Source organism: Pongo abelii, chromosome 12 (genome assembly GCF_028885655.2).
Source record: "Pongo abelii isolate AG06213 chromosome 12, NHGRI_mPonAbe1-v2.0_pri, whole genome shotgun sequence".
In the NCBI taxonomy this organism is placed as follows: Eukaryota; Metazoa; Chordata; class Mammalia; order Primates; family Hominidae; genus Pongo; species Pongo abelii.
The window spans coordinates 96654583-96678582 of NC_071997.2; positions in this window are offsets into that span (position 1 = coordinate 96654583).

Consider the following 24000-nt stretch of genomic DNA (forward strand, 5'->3'; position numbering starts at 1 on the left):
AGTTGAGCCTTGCTTGCAGGTGTCAATATAGTATTTGTCTCTACTACAAATTCAGGTGGTGATTATTGATGCTCTGCCTGTGATTAGGAAAGTAGTAGAGTTTGAAGCTACCATTTTAGAGCCAAATAAATGCGGTTCTCTGACTTCATAGGCAGGAAAAAAAGCTTGTCAATGATGCAGGCAAATGACTCACTTTTGATGTGATTCCATTTTATGGAACCTTCAATTCTTTATGACTTAAAAAAACCGTTTTAAATCAGTTAATTTCTATTTCTTTGATGATTTCTTTATCACAGAGGGAGACCCTTAGATAATTGCAAAGGGATGAGTCATAATGAGTTTTCATTGATGCATGTTGCCTCTCATCACCAATTCCACTGATACCCTATAGGGAGAATAAAGAGCCTCTCATCTCACTATTTGATGGCATAAAAGGGCCTACATCTGACACCTAGAGCTTTAGCCCGCCCTTTCTGAACCAGATAGACTTGCCTAGAGACAGAAGGGAAAAGGGCTTTGTTCCCTGACCCCTCCTCCCTAGGAAAGCTCTAATCCAGTCAATTTTATTCCTGATGGATTAGAGAATAGCCAGACACTGTGCTGCATCATTATCCTTCCAGACATTTGTCCCACATTTGCACCTGCTCTCACTTCCTATTCCATTGAGACAGAAGACTTAAATGTGGTCCAATCCTATGTTGACTGTGAAAGGTTTCTTTGTTCTTGTAATATTAGCTATTCCATCATCAGTTCACCTGGGATTTAACCATAAGACAGAATTTTACCCTTTGGTTCCACAAGTAATTGAGAAATGAGTGTTTAAAAAAGGTGTAAACGACATAGGAATTTTTTTCCTTCAATTTTTGAATCCTCAAATCCTACAGCACCTGATGACTACAAAGCACTCAATAAATGTTTGCTGAACCAGGCAGGGGACTCCGGAAATGTTTGTGTATGTGTACATGTATGAGTTTTGAAGATACACTTATATTTAGATAACTTTATGGATTTGGAGGAGTCTGATAAGGATACTATTGAATTAATACGATACTCCACTGATATAGAATAGTGAATCCTGGTAACTATAACTATCTTCCAGAATTCCACAAGTAAGTGAATAGAGGCTTTTAAATAACAGGAGAGAGAATAAGCTGTCCCAAAGCCTACGTACTTGCAAGATATGTACACAGTGCCAAAATTACTGAATTAAAGAGCTTGGTCTTTTAGTTTTAATCTTTACTTTGTTTTATTTATCTGGATTACTGAGAGTTTCTTGATTTCCCCTAAAATTTTGCACTAGATACTTGTTTATGAGCTTAGTGTGTCAACTACTGAGCCCCAATGTCAGTAAGCTTCTATAGAGTTTGTGTAACCAATGCTTTAAGTACCTGATGGTACAGATGAGCTGTTGCATTTGTAAACTCATCTTCAGGAATGACATTCTTGAAGCTTGTTTAAAATGGTTTTTGCAGTTTTTACTGCTTTTTACTTAGAATTAAGCATCCAGTGCCATCATACTGTAACTGCCATTGATAAATCTTATTATTATTATTATTTGTTTTTTGGAGACATGGTGTCACTCTGTCAACCCAGAGACAGAGCCCTTCTCCTTTCTGTCTCTATGTAAGCCCATCTGGTTCAGAAAGGGCAGGCTAAAACTCTAGATGTCAGGCATAGGCCTTTTTATGCTATCAAATAGTGAGATGAGAGGCTCTTTATGTTCCCTGTAGGATTTATGTGTGGAATTAGTGATGAGAGGCAATATGCACCAGAGGAGTGCAGGGCACAATCATAGCTCACTGTATCCGCAAACTCCTGGGCTCAAGTAACTCTCCCACCTTCACTTCCTGAGTAGCTGGGACTACAGGGACATGCCACCATGCTTGGCTAATTTTTTTATTTTTATAAAGACAGGGGTCTCACTATGTTGCCCAGGCTGATCTTGAACTCCTGGCTTCAAGTGTTCCTCTATCTATCAATGAGTTTTCACTGATGCTCAAGATCAAAGAGGCACCTGGCCTCCCAAAGTACTGGAATTACAGGCATGAGCCATGCCAATGACTGATAAATCTTAAAATGAAAATCACAAACATATATCTGCCAGAAAAAATAGGTGGATGGAATTTGTCAACAACTGTTTAATTATTGATTTCTATGAGTTTGATTTTATTTTGCTATCTAGTGTGCTTTAGGCAATAAGTTCTCATTAGTCATCAGCATTTGGGGGTCAAAATATCAGCCCCATTAACCTTCCTTTTCAACTACATTGAAACATATATAATGCCAGTCCCTTTGGACCACTCTATGATAGTGTTTTTAAGCAAAATATTTGCTACCAGAAAGCAATATATTTAGTTACTATTTTACAAAAGTCACATTTTCCACAAATTATTTAGTTCATAGAAATGTTTTTACCTTTTAAATTGTAAGTACCTCTGAATGCTTTCAACAATTAATGGTATTCAGTGGTTTCATCACGTGGATGAACTTTCTGAAAGTCTATAGATGAGAATGTTTTTTTTCTCTCTTTTCTAGTCATAGAGGTCTAGTAGGTAACAGTTCAGTGCTGGCTAATTGTGCGTCAGGAAAGTTAACAGGTTAAGGGAGTTAAGGGATCAAGTTCAGAGAGCACAAGCAGTCTCTGTAGACTTGGGGAGGTGAAGTTAGAGATCTTGCTGACAAAAAGTGTAACGTACTAAAATAGTCACAGGTCACAGCAAATGACAGAGGCATATTTTCTTTCCTTTGTTGGCTTGTTTGCTTTCTTTTAGGGCTTCTTTCATACCCCTAGAGAACATGATGATTTGCGTCATCTCTGTTGTAGTGGAACAAGCATATGTTGAGGACTCAAAAGACCTGGTTTAGTCAGATGACTCTGCCAGTGTCATCTTGGGGTAGTGACTCCATCCTTTCAGACTTGCTTTCCTTATTTACAAAATTAATGCTTTAAAAAAAAAATCCCTTCAAATCTAGACTTACAGAGAAGCCCAATACATTTAAACAGATAAAAGCAGAGCTACTCTGTTGGAAATGAGGTAGGGAGTCATCCCCAAACCTGGCCCACTGAGTTCTTCCCTTCGATCCTATCTTACTCCTCCAAGTTTGGCTGAAAAATCTTTAGGCCTTAGGTGAGCATCCTTAAACCACATGAGGGAGATAAAAGATTGAAAGCCATGAATACAACCTTAAGGGATGAATCAAAATTCATTTTGTTTTCATGTTCCTTCTATCTCTCTTTCTTCTTTTGCCTTTTGCTCCCTTTTTTCTTTTGCTTCCTCAGAAGTCCTGAGTAATTGCTTTTATGCAATTTTGTTTATTTTATTCTAATTATTTTTTCTCTGTGTGTCACATTCACTAACTCCCATTGGCATGTATATGCAAAATCTGTGTTGCCAACGCTTTTTTTAAAAAATACTTTTTTTTTGAGACTGAGTTTTACTCTTGTCGCCCCGGCTGGAGTGCAATGTTGCGATCTCAGCTCACTGCAACCTCCGCCTCCTGGTTTCAAGCGATTCTCCGACCTCAGCCCCCTGAGTAGTTGGGATTACAGGCATGCGCCACCATGCCTGGCTAATTTTTGGGTGTTTTTTTAGTAGAGACAGGGTTTCACCATGTTGGCCAGGGTGTTCTAGAACTCCTGACCTCAGGTGGTCCACTCACCTTGGCCTCCCAAAGTGCTGGGATTACAGGCCTGTGCCACTGCGCCCAGACTAAAAAAATACTTTTAATTTTTATGGGTGCATAATTGTTATACATATTTATGGGTACATGTGATATTTTGATACAAGTATATAATGTGTAATGATCAGATCAGGACAATTGGGATACCCATCACCTCAAGTATTTATTATTTCTTTGTGTTAGGAACTTTCCAATTCCATTCTTTTAGTTATTTTGAAAAATACGATAAATTATTGTTAACTATAGCCACTCTATTGTGCTGCCAAACGCTAGATCTTATTCTTGTATCTAACTGTATTTTTGTACCCATTAACCAACCCCTCTTTATTCCTCATGCCCCACTACCCTTCCCAGAATCTGTTAATCATCATTCTACTTTCTATCTCTCTGAGTTCAATTGTTTTTTAAAGCAGCCACACGAGTGAGAACATGTGATATTTGTCTTTCTGTGATGGATTTAAAAACACTTAACATAATGTCCTCTATTTCATCAATGTTTCTTGGAATGATCAGATTTCATTCTTTTTTATGGTTGAACAAGATTCCATTGTGTATCTGTAAACAACCTGTCAGATTTGGTATTTGCTGAGGTCTGCTTTCTGATTTATAAATGGAGCCTCTAGCTATGTCCTCACCTGGGTGGAAGGGGCAAGACAGTTCTCTGGGGTCTCTTTTATAAGGACACTAATCCTATTCACAAGAGCTCTACCCTTGTGACCTACTCACCTCCCAAAAAGCCCCATCTTTTAATATCATCACCTTCAAGTTAGAATTTCAACATGAATTCTGAGGAGGACACAAACATTGAGACCATAGCCACAATTTAGTTTAAAATATTTCTTCTGATTTAAATGGCAATTTTTACATTGACATATGGCTTATTTTGGAACTGTATTTCTTAGTTTCAAAATATGATTTTTCTAGGTATATTTTGTTTTTTTTTTTTTTTTTTTTTTTTTTTTTTTTTTTTTTTCTTTTATTATTATTATTATTATTATCATCATTATTATACTTTAGGTTTTATGGTACATGTGCGCAATGTGCAGGTAAGTTACATATGTATACATGTGCCATGCTGGTGCGCTGCACCCACCAACTTGTCATCTAGCATTAGGTATATCTCCCAATGCTATCCCTCCCCCCTCCCCCCACCCCACAACAGTCCCCGAAGTGTGATGTTCCCCTTCCTCTGTCCATGTGTTCTCATTGTTCAATTCCCACCTATGAGTGAGAATATGCGGTGTTTGGTTTATTAATTTCTTCTCCTTCTTTTTTGAGACAAAATCTGGCTATGTCACCCAAGTTGGCGTGCGGTAGCATGATCATGGCTCACTGCAGCCTCTACCTCCTAGGCTCATGAGATTCTCCTGCCTCAGCCTCCTGAGTAGCTGTGACTACAGGCACACATCACCATAGTTATTAGCTTCTAATTAAATGGAATTGTTGCCAGAGACCACAGAATGCGATTTCAATTATTTAAAATGTGTTGATGCTTGTTAATTACCCAGAATATAGTTAATTTTTACAAATGTCCTATGTATTTTAAAAAATGGTTATTCTGCAGTTTTTTGGAAAATTGTTCTATACAGTATATGTTTAATTGATCAAATTAATTAATTATGCTATTCAAATATTCTATATTTTTACTGAATTTTGTCAGCTTGTTCTATCAATTACTGAGAGTGATGTGCTAAAAAATCCTCCAATATGATTATAGAATTGTTTATTTCTTCTTTTAGTCCTATAGAGATTTTGCATTAAAGAATGGAAGCTTTTTTTTTTTTTTGAGACAGAGTTTCACTCTTATCACTCAGGTTTGAGTGCAATGGTTCAATCTCAGCTCACTGCAACCTCTGCCTCCCGGGTTCAAGCAATTCTCCTGCCTCAGCCTCCTGAGTAGCTGAGATTATAGGTGCCTGCCACCACGCCCGGCTAATTTTTGTATTTTTAGTAGAGGCGGGGTTTCACCGTGTTGGCCAGGCTGGTCTCAAACTACTGACCTCAGGTGATCCACCCGCCTCGGCCTCCCAAAGTGCTGGGATTACAGGTGTGAGCCACCGCCCCTGGCTGAAGCTATTTTATTAGGTGGCAAAAATTTAGAAATTTGATATCTTCCTGGTAAATCAAATATTTTGTCTTTATGGTGTGTACTTCTTTCTCTCTAGTAATGCTTTTCCTCTTAAATTTTACTTTGATATTAATGTGATGACGCAAGCTTTCGCTTGGTCGTAATCTTCTATCCTTTGCTTTTCAAGTTTACTATATCCTTATTGTCTTATGTAAGACATATAAAATTATTTTAAAATGCAGCCTGACAACATATGTCTTTGAATTGGAATATTTAGTTCATTTGCTTTAATTACTGATGTACTGTGGTTTAAATCTTACTGTTCTATACAGTCATGCATCACTTAATGACGGGGATATATTCTAAGAAGTTTGGCCATTTCATCATTGTGCGAGGTGTGCTTACACAAACCTAGGTAGTATAGCCTACTACATACCTAGATTCTATTGTATAGCCTATTGCTCGTATGCCACAAACCTGTACAGCATGTTACTGTACTGAATACTGTAGGCAATTTTAACACAATGGTATTTGTGTATCTAAACATAGAAAAGGTGCAGTAAAAGTATGGTATAAAAGACAAAAAAAAAAAAAGTACACCATATAGGGCACCTATTATGAATGGGGTTTTCAAGCCTGAAAATTGCTCTGTGTGAGTCACTGAGTGAGTAGTGAGTGAGTGTGAAGTCCTATGATATTATTCTATGCTAATACAGACATTATAAACACTGTATACTTAGGCTACACTAAATTTATAAAACATATTTTCTTTAATTATACTGTAACTTTTAAAATTTATATATTTTTAATTTTTAGGAACTTTTTGACTCTTTTAATAACACTTAGCTTAAAACACAAATACACTGTAGAGCTGTACAAAATTATTCTCTTTCCTTATATCCTTATTCTATATCCTTTTTTCTATTTTTAAATCTTTAAATTTATTTTTTGCTTTTTAAACTTTTTTGTCAAAAATGAAGACACCACATACACTAGTCTAGGTCTACACAGGGTCAGGATCATCAATATCACTGTCTTCCACCTCCACACCTTGTCCCACTGGGAGGTCTTCAGGGGCAGTAGCAAGCATGGAGCTGTCATCTCCTCTGGTAATGATGCCTTCTTTGGAATACCTCCTGAAGGACCTACCTAAGGCTGTTTTGCAGTTAGCCTTTTTTTTTTTTTGTATAAGTACAAGGAGTATACTCTAAAATCACAATAAAAAGAATAGTATTAGGGAATACATAAGCCAGTAACACAGTCACTTATGACTATCAAGTACTATGTACAGTACATAATTGTATATGTTATACTTTTATATGACTGGCAGTGGAGTAAATTGATTTACACCAGCATCACCAGAAACATATGAGTAATGTGTTGCAGTATAATGTTACATTGCCATTATGATGGCTACAATGTCAGTAAGAAACAGGAATTTTTCAACTCTATTATAATCTTCTGGGACCACTGTTGTATATACATGTGGTCCATCATTGACTGAAACGTTGTTATGTAGCACATGACTGTATTCCTTTTTCTCTCCTTTTTTATCTGTATCATTCTATTATTTTTCTTCAGTGCGTTTAGAGGATGTACACTCTTATACTATCTTCTCAATAGTTATCTACAGACAAGAGTATATGTATGTATCACTCTTGCATATGTATCTATAGACAAGAGTATATGTATGTATATATGTAAGTATATACACTCTTGTATATGTAAGGACATATACTCTTGTCTGTAAATAACTATTGACAATGCAGTCTACTTAGAACACTTAATTCTTTCCCCTTCCAACCTATATGCCATTTTTGTATTGTGTTTCATTTTAATGTATATTTTAATTTCAAGACATTACTAATATTGATGTACTCAGTCAATATCAATTTATATTTTCCTGAATTTCAATGCTTTCTTTTCCTTCCTTTATTGAAGATTCCTCATATGAGACAATTATCTTTCACTATTTACTTTAATGTACCCTTCACTAAAAAGTACCCTTTACTATTTACTTTGATGTGGGTCTGATGATAATAAATTTTATCATATTTGCTTTTCTGAAAATCTGTTTATGGTTATCTTAATTTTTAAATGATATTTTCCACTTGGAATATAATTTTACATTATCTGAGCTTTTCCCTCAGTATTTTGAAGATATCCCAGGTCTTCTGAATTTTATAGTTTTTGTTGAGGAGTCAGAGATTACTGTAATGGTTGATCCTTAAAAGATAATCTCTCTTTTTTAACCTGTTTTTAAGTTCTTTAGTTTTGTTTTAATATTAGTAGTTTTAATATAAGGTGCCTATGTGTAGTTTTGTTTTGCTTTATTTTATTTTATTTTATTTTATCTTGCTTGAAGTTCTCAGGGTTTCTAGACTCTGTGGCTTAATGTTTCTTATTAATTTTGAGGATTTTTCAGCAGTTATCTCTTCACTGTTGCTTCTATCTCATCCCCTGTTCTCCTCTGCCACTCCGAATCTGTGTATATTAGACTTTATGACTATTTTCTATGTGTCTGTTTTTTTCCCTTCCTTTAATTGTTTCAATGGTCTGCTGTCTTTATATTTCCTTTGAGGCATTTTTTTTTTATTCTATCTTCTATTTTGCCACTATCCCCTTAGGCATGTCTAATGTGCTCTTAAACCCACTGATTTCTTATTTTGGGTTACTTATTTTTCAGTTCTAGAATTTGCATTTGGTGCTATGTCAATAGTTTTTAGTTTTATGCTAGAATTTTTATTCAATTTTTTATTGCTCAAACACAGTAAGTATAGTTATTTTTTTACGTCTGTATTGACAATTTGAATATATTGAGCCCCATGGGTCTGTTTCTGTTGTCTACTGCTTCTATTGTTTCTGTTCATATAGTCTTATCTCCTCATCCTTATATGCCCTGTTGTTTATGATTGTATGTGAGGCATTATATTTGCAAAATTATGTGTAGAAACAATGTATGGCCTAGAAAATGCTATCTTCTTTCAGAGAGGGACTTATAATTTGCTTCTGCCAGGTACCTGAGGGCACTGGCAATTTAGGAACACTTTAATTCCAATCTCAGAGATCAAGCGTATTTGAAACTGAGCTTTTTAGTACCTACAAAGACCTATGTACTTCCTCCTTGGAGTTCACCTTTATTCCTAATTGTAAACCCAAGGGAAAAGGTAGTGACCAGGGCCACTATTAGTAGGTTATGATTTCCAATTTCTATCCACTTAGCCCCAGAAGATGACCCAAAACACTCCTCACTTTCTTGGCCATCCTCTCTGAAATTGACAAGTGTTGCCAAGGAAAAGGAGCTTGAAAAGCTGGGCTCACCTTTCTATGTATCTACACTCCTCCATATCGAGTTTTGACAGTTCTTCACTATTTCGTTAGCTTTCTAATGTCTAGTAGTTTTAATTATTCCAAGGGGGAAACTTGGTTTAAATTATCCAGTCTGCTATTAACAGAGGTCACTGTCTCAATAAATATGTGCATGTAATTTTTTGTTTTATAGGTTATTCCTGGAGTGTCCTAATCCCTGCATCGGTACTTATAGAAATACATGGAGTGCTAGGCATTCAGTCTTCCCAAGAGCCATATCAAAACGTTATATTCACATTGAAGAAAACTTAGTTATGGGGCATAAGTTCTATAGGCTGCATCTAGATTCTTCAGAATTCCTGGAAATGAGAGGCTTTAGCCCTAGTCATCCTATTCTGAAATGATTACATAAGCCCTCCTAAATGAGTATGTAAAACTGTGAGGTACAACCTGTTCCTGTTCCAGACTACCCATTCTCCCAAATTTCCTAAGGTCTGTTTATGTGCAATAAGTTCTGTTTCCTTCAGAAGCCAAGCTGAATATCTTTTCAAGGGGGCATATAGTACAACTATTTCAGGGCTATCCTTTATAGATATAATAAGGAATAGCACGAGAATATCTACTGAAATCTGTCCCAGCTAAACTTCTCACCCCCCTTTCTACTATCATTGGCTTTAATCCCCCACTGGTTTATGAAACTCTCAATTCACCTTATATTCATGCCAAGGATCCACAGATAATATAGTAGTCTCTGTGTGCCCACCCTGGTTTTTAATGAATCACTAACATCCTAGTTAATTTTACCAGAAGAGATGACAACTAGTTCTTTTTTTTTTTTTTTTTTTTTTGAGACAGAGTCTCACTCTGTTGCCAGGCTGGAGTGCAGTGGCGCGATCTCTGCTCACCGCAACCTCTGCCTCCTGGGTTCAAGAGATTCTCCTTCCTCAGCCTCCCAAGTAGTTGGGACTACAGGCGCCCACCACCACGCCCAGCTAATTTTTTGTATTTTTAGTAGAGACGAGGTTTCACCATGTTGGCCAGGCTGCTGGTCTCGAGCTTCTGACCTTGTGATCTGCCCACCTTGGCCTCCCAAAGTGCTGGGATTACAGGCATGAGCCACCATGCCCCGCCTACAACTAGTTCTTTAAGTGGTTTTCACCACGGGTATTTTCTCCTCTGTGACTTTAGCTTTAGCTGAGAGAGACTTATTTCTGGTACCCAGGCTCATCTTTTTCTCTTTATTTCTTGGCCAGTTTTCTAAGAGTCTTTCTTCCAAAATTTCTCCAACACATGCTTTTTACAAACTCAAACAAAACAAAAACATGAACAAACCCAATACAAAATACAGCCATTCTCTCTTATTTCCTTTCTTGTCCCCTATGTTATTAGTAGTCAGTTCCAAAAGCATGACATGGAGGCTGAGGCATGTAGTGCTTCAGTGTAATCTCACCTGGGAGATTCCATCACTGTTTTTAGCATCAAATGCCATCCATTTGCAAATGATTGATATTTATATCTTTAGCTTATACCTTTCTTCTGAACTCTAGACCTGAAGTTCAACTGCTCTTTCACATATCCTTTAGATATTTTAAGGTACCTTACACTCAACGAATCTGAAACAAATATGATGTTCTTTCTCCCAAGTTGGCTTTTTTCCAGTCATTCTCACTTAAGGAAACATTACTGCCATCTGTCATCTTTTAAAAAACCTGTATTTGAAGTTTTTTTTTTATTGAATAGACTATTTCTTAGAGAAATTTTAGGTTTAGAGAAAAGTTGAGCAGAAAGTACAGAGAGTTTCCATGTATACCCTCTCCTTCTGTACTTAATTAACCTTATTATTATTTTGCATTGATGTGGTACATTTGTTATAATTTATAAACCAATACTGATACATTATTATTAAGCAGAGTCTATAGTTTACATTAGGATTTACTCGTGGTACTGTATAATTCTACTGGTTTTGCCAAATGTACAATGTCATATATTCACCTTATATTGTCATTCAGAATAGCTTCACTCCCCTAAAAATCCCCCATTGTCCACTTATTTATCCCTCCATCCCTTCCCCAAACCCTGAACTATGGCAATCACTTTTTTTTTTTTTTTTACTGTATCCATAGCTTTGCCTCTTTTAAAATGTCATGTAATTGAAATTATAGAGCATGTAGCCTTTTCAGATTAGCTTCTTTCACTTAGCAATATGCATTAATGTTTCCTTCATGTCTTTTTGTTCCTTGATAGATCATTTCTTTTTATTGCTAAAGAATATTCTATTGTATGAATGTACTACAATTTGTGTGCCCATTCACTTACTGAAGGACATCTTAGTTGCTTCCACATTTTGGCAATTATGAATAGAAGCTGTTATAAACATTAGTGTATAGGTTTCTGTGTGAACATATTCTTTAGCTCATTTAGAAAAATACCTGGGAGTGTAATCCTGGATCATATGTTAAGATTATGTTTAGCTTTGTCAGAAACTGTCAACCTGTCTTCCAAAGTGGTTGTGCCATTTTGCATTTCCACCAGTAATGAATGTGAGTTCCTATTGCTACACATTCTTGTCAGCATGTGATGCCAAAGCTTTGGATTTTAGCCATTCTAATAGGTGTGTAGTGTTATCTGATTATTGAAATCCTTTTACTTTTATAAAGCAGAGCCTTTGTCTCTCCTTGACACTTTTCTCTCCCTCAATTCCTATTGTCAGTGTTCTGTAGATTTTCCTTCTGTATGTCTTTACATTTCACCTACTTTCTATCTTCATAACTGCAACCCTAGTCCAAACTATTATTATCTCTGAATTACCTTAAAGCTCCCCTGCCCCTAAATAATGAAACCAAAGCAACTTTTTCAAAAAGTAAATCTGATTATGGCACTTCATCCCTGACTTCTGGAAACTTCCCACAAGATTCACATTGTGCTTAAGATAAAACCAAAATTCATGTCATGACCTACAATGTGCTGCGTGGCATGGCTGTCTGCTACTAACTTCTTCAGTCTCTTCCTGAACCATGCCACTCTCCTGCCATCTCTGTACTAACCCGCTGGTCCTAGTGAGAACCTTGAGAGCAGCATCTTTTCTGCTGGTTAGGATTTTCATCCTTACTATGCCCTGCTCCACTCTACTCTCTTATCTAGTTTATTTCTATACATCCTTTCTCTCTAAGCACAAATGTTACATTTTAAGGGAGACTCCTGTGAATTCACCGAAGAGGTGGATTCCCATTATCCTTACATGATCCCATATATCTTATGTGAAAATTGTGACATTATATTTGTTTTTATGATTATCTGATGCATATTTGTCTCCCATCCTAGACTCTGAATTTGAAAAGAAGTAAGGATTCTGCATGTTTGTTTGTTTTTTAATTATTCATTTAAAATCCAATAAAATTTAAAATTAGTGTATCCTCTACAACTAACATCTTGCTTGGCACCAAGTAGATGCCTCATAAAACATTGTTGAATAAATGTTTTGTCCTAGCTGAGAATGAGATTGATTAGTCAGAAATCAAAATATAGGGGATTATAAGCTATACAGTAAGAAAAATCTAAGTAGATACAAAGTAAAAGAGAAAAAGAAGGAATTTTTAAAAACTATAATTACAGTTGCATGGCTTTTTCATTTTGTTCTCACACATAAGAGACCAATAGAGAGGTAACAGTTACTTAGGGGAAGATTGAGGTATCTTAAAAATTGTGGCAGTCTTTTAAAAATATTTGTTTATTTGTTTATTTTGAGATAGAGTCTCGCTCTGTCACCAGGCTGGAGTGCCATGGCATGATCTCAGCTCACTGCAACCTCTGCCTCCCAGATTCAAGTGATTCTCCTGCCTCAGCCTCCGAAGCAGCTGGGACTACAGGTGCACGCCACCACGCCCAACTAATTTTTGTAGTTTTAGTAGAGATGGCGTTTCACCATGTTGGCCAAGATTGTCTTGATCTCTGACCTTGTGATCTGCCTGCCTTGGCCTCCCAAAGTGTTGAGATTACAGGTGTGAGCCACTGCGCCTGGCCTATTTTTTTTTTTTTTTAAATCAAACTGCTTTTCTTTCCTTATAAATCTAGGAGGTTTTCAAAATTTTCTATTTGGATGAAATGCAAAACCTATAGTTTTTATTGGCCCTATCCCTGGATGCATTAATTCTTTCTTAATCGTGATGCCTCTCTACTTGTATTATCTCCAGGTTGAAAGAACACAAGCATACGTGTCTGTGGCCCAACAGGTTACAAGAACGTAATAGAAAACAGCCCATTGTCATCCTTTAAAGCCCGCTCCCAGATGTCTATCCCACACACTAAAGTTATTTGTAAGTGCTGAAATTTTCGCTCGACCTGGGACCACATTGTGCCGGAAGTGTATTTCTTTCTCACTGTTTATTTTTTAATTAACTTATTTAAATGAACAAATATCTTTCTTAATAAAGGATCTGCACTTCCTCTGAGATCTGTCAAGTAGCTAACATAGAGCCCTGTACCTTTAAGAAGCTTGTGGATTATTAAGGCATTGGGAAATAACTGTGCTTTGGGATTATTTTCCCTTTTGGGAATCATTATATAAAACCCTTGGATGTGCATCTTTAAGCTCTGATATAGGTGGAGTCACAGTGGAGTCTTCTGGTAAGGCTGGCTCAGCTTAATTTCCTGCTGGCAGTGGGTGGGGATAAACTAGAGTGCAGAAAACTATTGACGAAGACTTTGGGAAAACATTGTTTACTTCAGTGGAGGCTGGTATTCACTCAGCCATCCATTTATCCATTCGTTTAAAGTTTTTTAAAATTTTGGGGGGTACTAGATGTGTACAGAGCATGGAACAAGCCATGTGGACACAAAGAGGGATTTATTTAGCATATAAATTATAAAGCTCCAACATGTGCAGTATGAGAAAGAGAACTGAATTAAGAGTTCTCTTTCCTGAATTACCTGATCCTAAGATCAGGTAACATGGCTCCCCATAATTTGGCCCCCATTCTACCAATTTGATCTTATTTTCTGTTTTTCACTTGGCAGGTGATTTTCCATTTACACTGAGAGGAGCTCGAGGGAGGGCCTGGTACTGTGAGGAGAGGGTTGTCAGAGGCCACTCAGCAAGCAGTCAGGTCACTATCTCTCATTTCCCTCCTCTCTTTATGGTAGTAGCTCCAATACTTTTTGTTTTACATACTGCACTCCTCCATCTGATTTCACTGAAGGTTAGTGACTAATATATTATTATTGTTTTAGGATAAACCATCTGTTCTGATCAGTCTGCCTACCTGATTGTCTCCACTCTTTAATAACACACGTTACAATTGTTTGTTTGCCTTTGCTTATAGTTTCTTTTTTATTCCTCCATCTAGGAAAGCCCTTTCCATTTTCTCCATCTATCCATCTATCTGTTCATGCCCTGAACCTTTTCCAAGGCTCAGTTCCAGGGGAAATTCTTTACTAACTTTCACCTGGGTCTGTATCTTGCATTATTTCAATCACCAAAATGCTGTGCATAACTTTAGGGTCATATCATGTCCTTAGTATATATTGGTTGAATAGTAGTAAAAGGACATAATACAAAGGAACCCAAGATATTAATATTATCTGAAGGACAGCTCCTGTGAGTTCAGTCATAGGAAGTATACATATTTTTACTTTTTAATGTGACTTTTGGAGATTTTATGCAATTCCATTTTTTTACTTAAAATGACAAAAAGAGAAGGGGAAGGAATATAGGAAAAGCTAGGCTTTCTCAATGGAAAGTGATTCTAATCTTCAAAAGTTGTGCCACACTCAGGGCTTCTGAGTGTTTGTTTAGCTTTAAAGAAGGATATTAATCCACCACCCTCACCAGTGTGGCAAATATTAGAACTCGTCTTAGAGTCATATAAGTTCTAAAGAAAGATTGTCTTTTGTTGCAATCTAGTTTCTTAACAACTAAGTAAACCTTTATTGTGTATCTAACTACTCAGAGGAAGTACTCTGACAGAGCACTGCAAGGGATATGAAATTGAATGAAATTTGGCTTCTGCTTCTAGGAACTCACAATTCACTGGAGACTGTCACAAAGAGAAGAAACACTACAGCCTATTGTGAGAATTAGAGTTGAGGTAGAACGTGCAATAGGGAAAAGAGAATCAAGAGGCTAGCTTTGTCTGAAGGGATCCTTAGCAGACCTGATAGAGGAAGCATTGCTTAAAGACTGTAGAAATTCAATAGTGGGAAATGAGGTCAGAGTACTGAAGGCTCAGGGGACATCATGGGAAAGGCACAGTCAGGAAATTGTTGGAAATGTTTGCAATGCATGCATATGTGACCACAGCACCAGCCCCAACAAGGATGGCATAGTAACAGGCAATGTGGGAAATCTGCTGCATCCAATTCATCAAGCATATTCATTTTATGTGTCATCGGGGACCGTTGAATGTTTTGGGAAGGGGAATGACATATAAGGTGATAGGGCTTAGGTTTAGAGCTAACATTGGTGACAGGGTGAAAGAGGAGAGAGCACTTAGGAAATTCTTAGAATGCCCCTGATAAGCTTTAATGATGGCTGGACCTAGGACAATGTCAATGAGACCAGATTGAAGGACTGAGAATAAGAGACACCTCAAAAATCAATTGATAGGATTTTATGCTTGGATGGAGAAGGGAAAGAAAATACTTCAATAGAAAGATAAAGTACTTAAGGATGTCTCCAAAGTTTTGAGCCTGAAGGATACAGGGGGGAGGGTGATTCTATTTACTGAGCTACAGAATATAACAGAGGAAGTTTGGGAGTAAAGAGGAAGAACTAGTAGAATATGGTGTGTTCAGTGGTGTATACATTAATTTTCAAATGCCTATAGGTTATCCATGGAATGATGTTCCACATGTAATTAAAGATGCATGGACTGAATCAGAAATGGGGAGCATATTTGGTAATAATTATTACAGAGTAATAATAATTAAGTTATAGAGGGTAGAAGGCAAAGAGAGAGCCTAGAATCCTGAGGTATATTTACAGAAAGTCTGGCTGAAGAATAGGGGCTGGCTAAGCCCAATTATGAAACTAGGAGTATTTCCTATCAAGAAAGCTAAGAGAATGAGTTATGAATAGAAGACAGAATGAGTAGATGAAGAATGTGAAGAAGACTTGAATTTGCTAATCAGGTAGATATTAATAATATAGAAAAGCAATTTCCCTAGAGAAATGAGGGAGGAACTCAGATTACATGAGGTTGAGGAGTTAATAAAAGGCAAGAGGTAAGACAGGAGCTTGAGAAGGAAATAGGTCAGAGGGCGAATTCTGGGAATATGCCTAGAATGCGTGTGTAGGTGGAGAAGGAATGAAGGGAGCATCACAGAGAATTAATGACACATAAAATTAGTTATCTTGCTGGAAAAACACATAGACATAAGCAAATGAAAGTAGTAGATCTCTGGTTAAAAAAAAAAAAGAAAACAGGCTCAAAGGATAAGAAGAATGGAAAATAGGTCAATTTAACATCAGTGGGCATCAGATAACTGCTAGAAAAGTATATCTGGCTCTAAGTAGTTTTGATCACAGCAGTTTTGGTCACATGTGGTGTGCACACACTTGGAGGGAAGCCAACTAGCAAAAAGGTTATCTCCAAGGAAGGACTGAAGAGGGGCTAAACAAGGGAGCCTGGGCACCAGCCACTCCTGGTATTATAATGACATGATAATGGCAGGAAGTGTGGGTCTGATCTGGTTCCAGCACAGAAACCTGGGGGGACGTCCTGGACAGGACCCAGGAGAAGTAAAGACAGAACAAAGGAGGGATGCTTGTAGAGCTTTGCAAAAACACACAAATATAAGCTTGTATTCTGAGATTTTTGTTGGTACTGCAGGCTTGTTACCTTACTCTCTGTTTTGGGATGAAATCAGTATTCGATTAGAAGTCATGTATTTATGAAATAAGGTCACTAACTGTCTTACTAGTCAGTATTACTGATTGGAGGAAACCTTGAATTATAGAATGGGAACATGTGATTCTCCTGGTAGCCTGGATAAAGGACCTGGGCTCAGAGAAACCGAAGAAGCCTATTTCTTAGGTCACTCTCCCTGCTGTGTCCAGGAGTAGGGTCAGGGCCTACTCATTTGAAGGGGTAAAAGGTCATCAACAGACGGGAAGAAGTTGAAGTAATGAGAGGCTGAGGAAGGATGGCTGATTAAGCCTAGCCACTTAGAATGAGGAAGGAGATACATGGGTGAAGAGCAGGTCATTGGATTTGGAGTGAAGAAAAAAATGGAAAGAAAAAGACGTGGTCAAGGAATGATTTAGGAAGTCTTTGAGGTTGAGGAAGTTTTTGAGGAAGGAAGCTAAGAAACCCATTGGCCTTGAATTTCTCTCAATCTGTTGGTGTGTGGGTAAGGGACAGGGGACTTGAGAAGACCTGGAAAAGGATTTCAACAGCTTCTACAGGGAGTTCAATGGATTGTCTATGAGTGGGTTGATAGGACTCAGGAGCAAAGAGCTAGGATTGTAAAAGGTGAGTGTGGGCAGCTGAAGACATTGATAGAGGCCAAAAAATGGCCAAGAGACTGATAGGATAAAGGTCTGGAAGCCAAAGGATGGGCCCAGAGAGTGGGACAATGATGCAAGGATAGAAGGACTGCATCCCAGTGTTCGAGCCAACACTGAAAATATATATCGCATTCTTCAGCTGAGTTGAGTTCTCTGAGTGACATCTGATTCCTGCCATCACGAGGATATGCAGGAATATGGAAATAAAATTCAAGCCTCCAAAACAGTTGTCCAAATCACATATCATAAGGGTTGCACATGCAATTTTTAAATATCATAATAGCCACATTAAAAAATGAGTTAAAGAGAAACAGCTTTAAAAATATACTTTATTTAACCTAATATGTCTAAAACATTATCATTTCAACTTGTACTCAATATAAAAATAAAAACTGTTAACATAATATTTTACTTTCTTTTCTTTTTCTTTTTTTCTTTTTTTAAGACGGAGTCTCACTCTGTCTTCCATGCTGGAGTGCAGTGACACAATTATAGCTGTCTACAGCCTCAAACTCCTGGTTCAAGTGACCCTCCCATCTTAGCCTTTCAAGTAGCTTGGATTGCAGCACATGCCACCATGCCTGGCTTTTTTTTTTTTTCTTTCGTAGAGACAAGGTCTCACTTTGTTACACAGGCTGGTTTCAAACTCCTAGACTCAAGTGATCCTCCCACCTGGGCCTCCCAGGGTGCTGGGATACATTCTTTTTTTCTTAATAATTTTTGAAATCTTGTGTGCATTATTTCACCTTCAGCACATCTCAATTTGGATGCTAAATTTTTATCAGATACTTGACCTACATTTAGATTTTATATAACTTGCTGTTAAAAAAGTGGATTCATACATGGTTGTTCCAAGCATAATTAAAAGTATTCCAGTAACATTAGAATTCATGTACTATTTTACTGAGATTATGAGGTGAGATTTGGACTCTGCTTTTTTGAAACACAAAACAATGAAAGAATGAAAGCATCAACATTTGGTTCTCATTGTTTGGGAAAATGCCAGGAGACATACATAGACCAGCATTGCCATGGCCTGCCAGGAAGAAAGCTCTGTGCTTTCTTTCATATTCAGGTGATTTATAAAGCTGATCTCTCTTCTAAAGTATAGCCCTGTCTTAATCACTAAAACACAAATGATGACTATAATATCAAACTATTCTACTTTCTAACTCCTTTTGCTAGAATGTGGGCCGTTGATAAGAGGCTTGTTAGAATTATCTTCCATTTTTATTATTTTAAAAAACATTTGGCTCTTATTCATCCATCAATTAGAAAACTTGAAAGAAACTGGTGGAAAGAAGAGTGAACCGCATCGTTGTTAGTGTGATTTATACTCCTGTTCTGTCTCACCTGTATACAGCTCATAATCAATTAGTACATAAAGGTGATTGAGCTCTATGGGAATATTTAGATGAAAGAAACTCTGTAAATGCCAGGTATTTATTATCTTCATTATGGCCATATAATGTGGTAATAACAGAAATGTTACAACTGGTTTAATGGAGCTTTGTAATTTGGAGCAAGTCTTTAGAGTTATTATTGTGAACTTATTTCTTGAATTTTTAAAAATTATTTTATGCATGTTGCTTCATCTGTGAGCTTCTTCATGTAGTCACCAGACACTGAGTCAATCTCCTTTCTTTTAGAGGTATAATAACTGTCCTCCATTACAGTTTACAAAGAACATTTGCATATATTGTATGTTATTAGTTACTTGTAAAGTAAGAGTGTGTGACTGACCCTACTTAGAGATAAAAATAAGTGAGGCCTAGAGACACACAGTTAAAATGACACAATTAGTAAATAGCTCTGTGAAGTACTTGTTCTTTTTCGCCACAAAATAACAATTTTTAAATTATGTGTTAATATTCTAGAAAAGCACCACCACAGAGTGGCTAAAAGGACAGGCTCTGCATTGTCATAACCCTAGTTCAAATTCCACTCTGCCACTTGCTAGCAATGTGATCTTGGCTAAGGTACTTTCAAAGCTTATAAAATGGGGAAATAATATAGTTAAATGAGTTTTTTTTTAACATTGGACTGAAAATATTGATCAATCTTGATGTTTAGTTGAAGAATACTGATATTCACAAATATGGCATATTAAATAACTGGAACCATGAACATTAGGTATAAGCACCACAGTAGCGTGAATGGCTGTGCCATCTGCGTGCTTATTATCGCTGCCAACATGGCCTAAGCCTCTCTGCTCTTACCCACTCCTTCCAGCCCCACTGGCCTCTTTTCGAAGCCTTGAATCTGCTAAACTCTTCTTTCCCATAAAGCTTGCGAATGGACAGGCCCCTCTGCCCAGAATGCTGTTCAATAGACTCTTTGCTGGGTCTCTTACTTTTTGCCTTCAGATCTCAGGTTAAATGTCATCACCTCAGAGAGACCTTTCATAAGTATCTAAGGAGACTTCCCTTGAGGGTCAGTTATCCCCTATTCCTAGTCTCTGTCTCTTTAGAGCCAATATTACGGTTGTTATTACATTTTATTATTGATGGAATTCATTTGTCCACATAAGATTTGTGCAGTAAAATTCTAAGAACTGTATACAATGTGAGTTTCTGTTTGGATATGTATTTAATTTTGAATTATGTAATAATAACCTAGTGGTTTACAATATGTATTTTACTCCTGTCGAAAGTCTGCTTATGGCATAACCATTGAATATTTGTATATTATTTGGTCACATGGATGACACTGGCTTATTTAACCACTTCTGTTTTATAGTGTATCTTCTTTTCACGTTTTAACATTATTTTAAGAAACCTTACTAGGAACATGTTGGTAGATAAAAATTTATACCTTTAATTATTTTTTTAGAATTCACTATAGGAAGTGGAATTACAGGATTAAAGATAATATGCCTTTTAAAGACTTGATACATGTTGAAAAATTTCATCTTTCTGGAAAGATTACAATTTGAATTCCTGTAAGTAGCATTTGAGACTACCTGTCTTACATACTATGAGCAGCACTGAGTATTTATTCTTCAAAAATAATGCAATTTTATAGGCAAGAAGTGGCACTTTTAAAAATCATAACTTGCATTTATTTGGTTTCTCATGAGTAATCATATTTTTATCTGTTTTAAACATTTGTATTTATTTTTCTAGCTATGCAATTTTTGTGCATTTTCCCATTCTGGTTTTTTTATTAATATGTAGGACCAATTTTATATTAAGACTATGAAATACTTGTCTATAACATTACTGCAAAGCCTTTTCAAATTTATTGCTGAGTTTTCATTTTGTTTACACTTTTGGTTGATAATCTTTGAACAATTTTATTTATTTATTTTTATTATACTTTAAGTTCTGGGATACACGTGCAGAATGTGCAGGTTTGTTACATAGGTATACACGTGCCATGGTGGTTTGCTGCAGCCTTCAACCCATCATCTACATTAGGTATTTCTCCTAATCTTTTAAAATTTTTGTATACTCAGTGACTAAACTTTGCCTTTATAGCCTTTTCCCTCTACCTTTATATTTAGTGTGACTAAGTTAAATATCCTCACATGTGACTAAGTTAAACGTCCACCTAAATTTTGTCAAACATACTTCTTTTTTATTCCCACTTATTATTTAACCCTTTAGGCATTCTAAAATATTTCCTATGGTATGGTGTCAATGATACAATTTGTCTTTTTTTTTTTAAAAAGAGTAACTCAATATTTTCTGAATTATCCATCTTCTTCCTCATTGGTTTATCATGCTTTTTTAAAAAATCACATATTCTTTTATCATGTATTCAAGAAGGCTAGCTGGAAACCTACACTGGTGCCTTTTTCTGTAATTATTGCAGGTTTAAGGTATATTTTAGTACCCAGTAAAAAAATTTCTCCTCCTTGCTGTTGTTTGAATTTTTTTCATCTGTTATTACTTGTTTATTCTTCTAAATAAAGAATCATCTTTTCAACTCTAGTCAGCTAATAATGGCCCTCAAAGATAAACAGGTTTTAATCCCTGGAACCAGTAAATGCTACCTTATATGAAAAAAGGGTCTTTGCAGATGTGATTAAATTAAGAGATAATCCACAGTCCTTTGAATGGGGGGATTGTCCTGGATAATTCTGGTAGGCTTTAGATGTTATCACATAAGTCCTCATAAAAAGGAGGCAGAGAAAGATTTGACCATAGAGAAGAGGGAGATTTGAAGATGCTTTGCTGCTGGCCTTGAAGATGGAGCCGAGGGACCCTGAGCCAAGGAATGCAGGAAATGCAGCTCTAGAAGCTAGAGAAGGTTAAGAAAACGAATCCCGTTAGACCCCACCCAGGAAGTGCAGTCCTGCCAACACCGTAATTTCAGCCCAGTGAAACTGATCTGATCTTCCCTTCCCTTCCCTTCCCTTCCCTTCGCCTCCCCTCCCCTCCCCTCCCCTCCCCTCCCCACCCCTCCCCTCCCCTCCCCACCCCTCCCCTCCCTCTTTCTGTCCTTCTTTCTTTCCTTCTTTAAGATGGAGCCTCGTTTTGTTGCCCAGGCTGGAGTGCAGTGGCACAATCTCGGCTCACTGCAACATCCGCCTCCAGGGTTCAAGTGATTCTCCTACCTCAGCCTCCCAAATAGGTGGGACTACAGGCACGCACTACCTTGTCCAGCTAATTTTTGTATTTTTAGTAGAGACGGGGTTTCACCATGTTGGTCAGGCTGGTCTTGAACTCCTGACCTCGTGATCCAGCTGCCTCGGCCCCGCAAAGTGTTGGGATTACAGGCGTGAGCCACTGTGCCCGGCCTGAAACTGATTTTGAGCTTCTATCTTCAGAATTGTATGCGAATAAATGTGTGTTCTTTTAAGCCATCAAGTTTGTGTTAATTTGTTACAATAGCCATAGCAAACTCATACATCAATTTAATAAAAATTGTTCCTGAGTTATGTGTTTTTGAATTTCAGTTGATGTCACCTGCTAATATTTAAAGAGTTTACATATTTAAATATTTAATATTCCTTTCCAAGAAAACATATTTTTTTCTTTTGAGAAAAAAGTTATAGACTTCCTGAGAAATTTCTTGTACTAATATTTCCAATGAAACAGATTTTCATTTTTCAGAGAATCAGCAGCATATTTTTTATAAAGTAATTTTCTTGTGGATAAACACAGAGGGAAAATGAATGAGTATTATTAAGATTGGCAGGAGATGGGCATTTAACTTAGGTGAACTTCTACAATATATAAGAAGCAACAATTGGGCTCCTTAAACAAGGTTAGCCTAAATAAATACAATTTCACCCAAATTCTTTTGAAATACTCTTCTGTGAGCTGGTTTTATTCACTATATGATTACAAATGATGAATAAATGTAAATATAAAGCTGTCTTATCTCTCTAAAATACTACATGGTCTTCTACACTGGTTCAGAGTGTACACAAAACAATTCTTAAAGACTGAAATAATAGTTTCATGACCACCTCATAACTCCGAGGTTTCTAGACATTTTATACCTACTCATCTCTTATGGGAAGCATTTGATATTTAATTGTCCTGATTTTGATAACCAAGTTTCAATGCAGATATTTAAAATGATTTGTATTTCAGAAGTATGTGCAAGAGGAAATTCTGACATGTCAGAATGGGGTTAATTACTCACCAGAATTTCCTCTTGCATATACTTCTGAGACACCTATTTTTAATATGATTTAATGAGACAATTTGGACAGATCACTTTTCTAGTACAGGTTGAGTATCCTTTATCTGAAATTCTTGGGACCAGAAGCATTTGGGATTTTTTCAAATTTTGGAATATTTGTATGCACCTAATATCTCAGGGGATGAGACCCAAACCTAAACACAAAATTTATTTACGTTTCATATGAACCTTACACACATAGCCTGAGGATAATTTTATTAATATTAATATTTGAAATAATTTTCTGCATGAAACAATTTCAGATTTTGGAACATTCGGATTCTGGGTTTTTGGATTAGGAATGCTCAACCTGTGTAGGTGGTTTTAGTAGGTGTTTCTAGTAGGTGAACGTCAGAATCCCTTTATAAAACTTTGAAGGCTGAATGCAGTGGCTCACACCTGTCATCCCAGCACTTTGGGAGGCCGAGGTACAAGGATCAGTTAAGCCCAGGAGTTGGAGACCAGCCTGAGAAACATAGCGCGACCTCATCTCTACAAAACCTAAAATAATTAGTCAGGTATGGTGGTGTGTACTTGTAGTCCCAGCTGCTTAGGAAGCTAGGATGGGAGGATCAAGGCTGTAGTGAGCTGTGATTACACCACTGCATTCCAGGCTGGGTGACAGAGCCAGACACAGTCTCAATAAAAAAATCTTTAAAAAAATGCAAATGCCTCAGTCCTCCTCAGAATGTGCAAGAGGGCATATGCAGCATCTGTATTTTTGAAAAGCTCCAGGCATGATTCAGATGTGCACATAAATTTTTTCACCATTGATTATAGTGCAAACCCTTAGGAGACACAG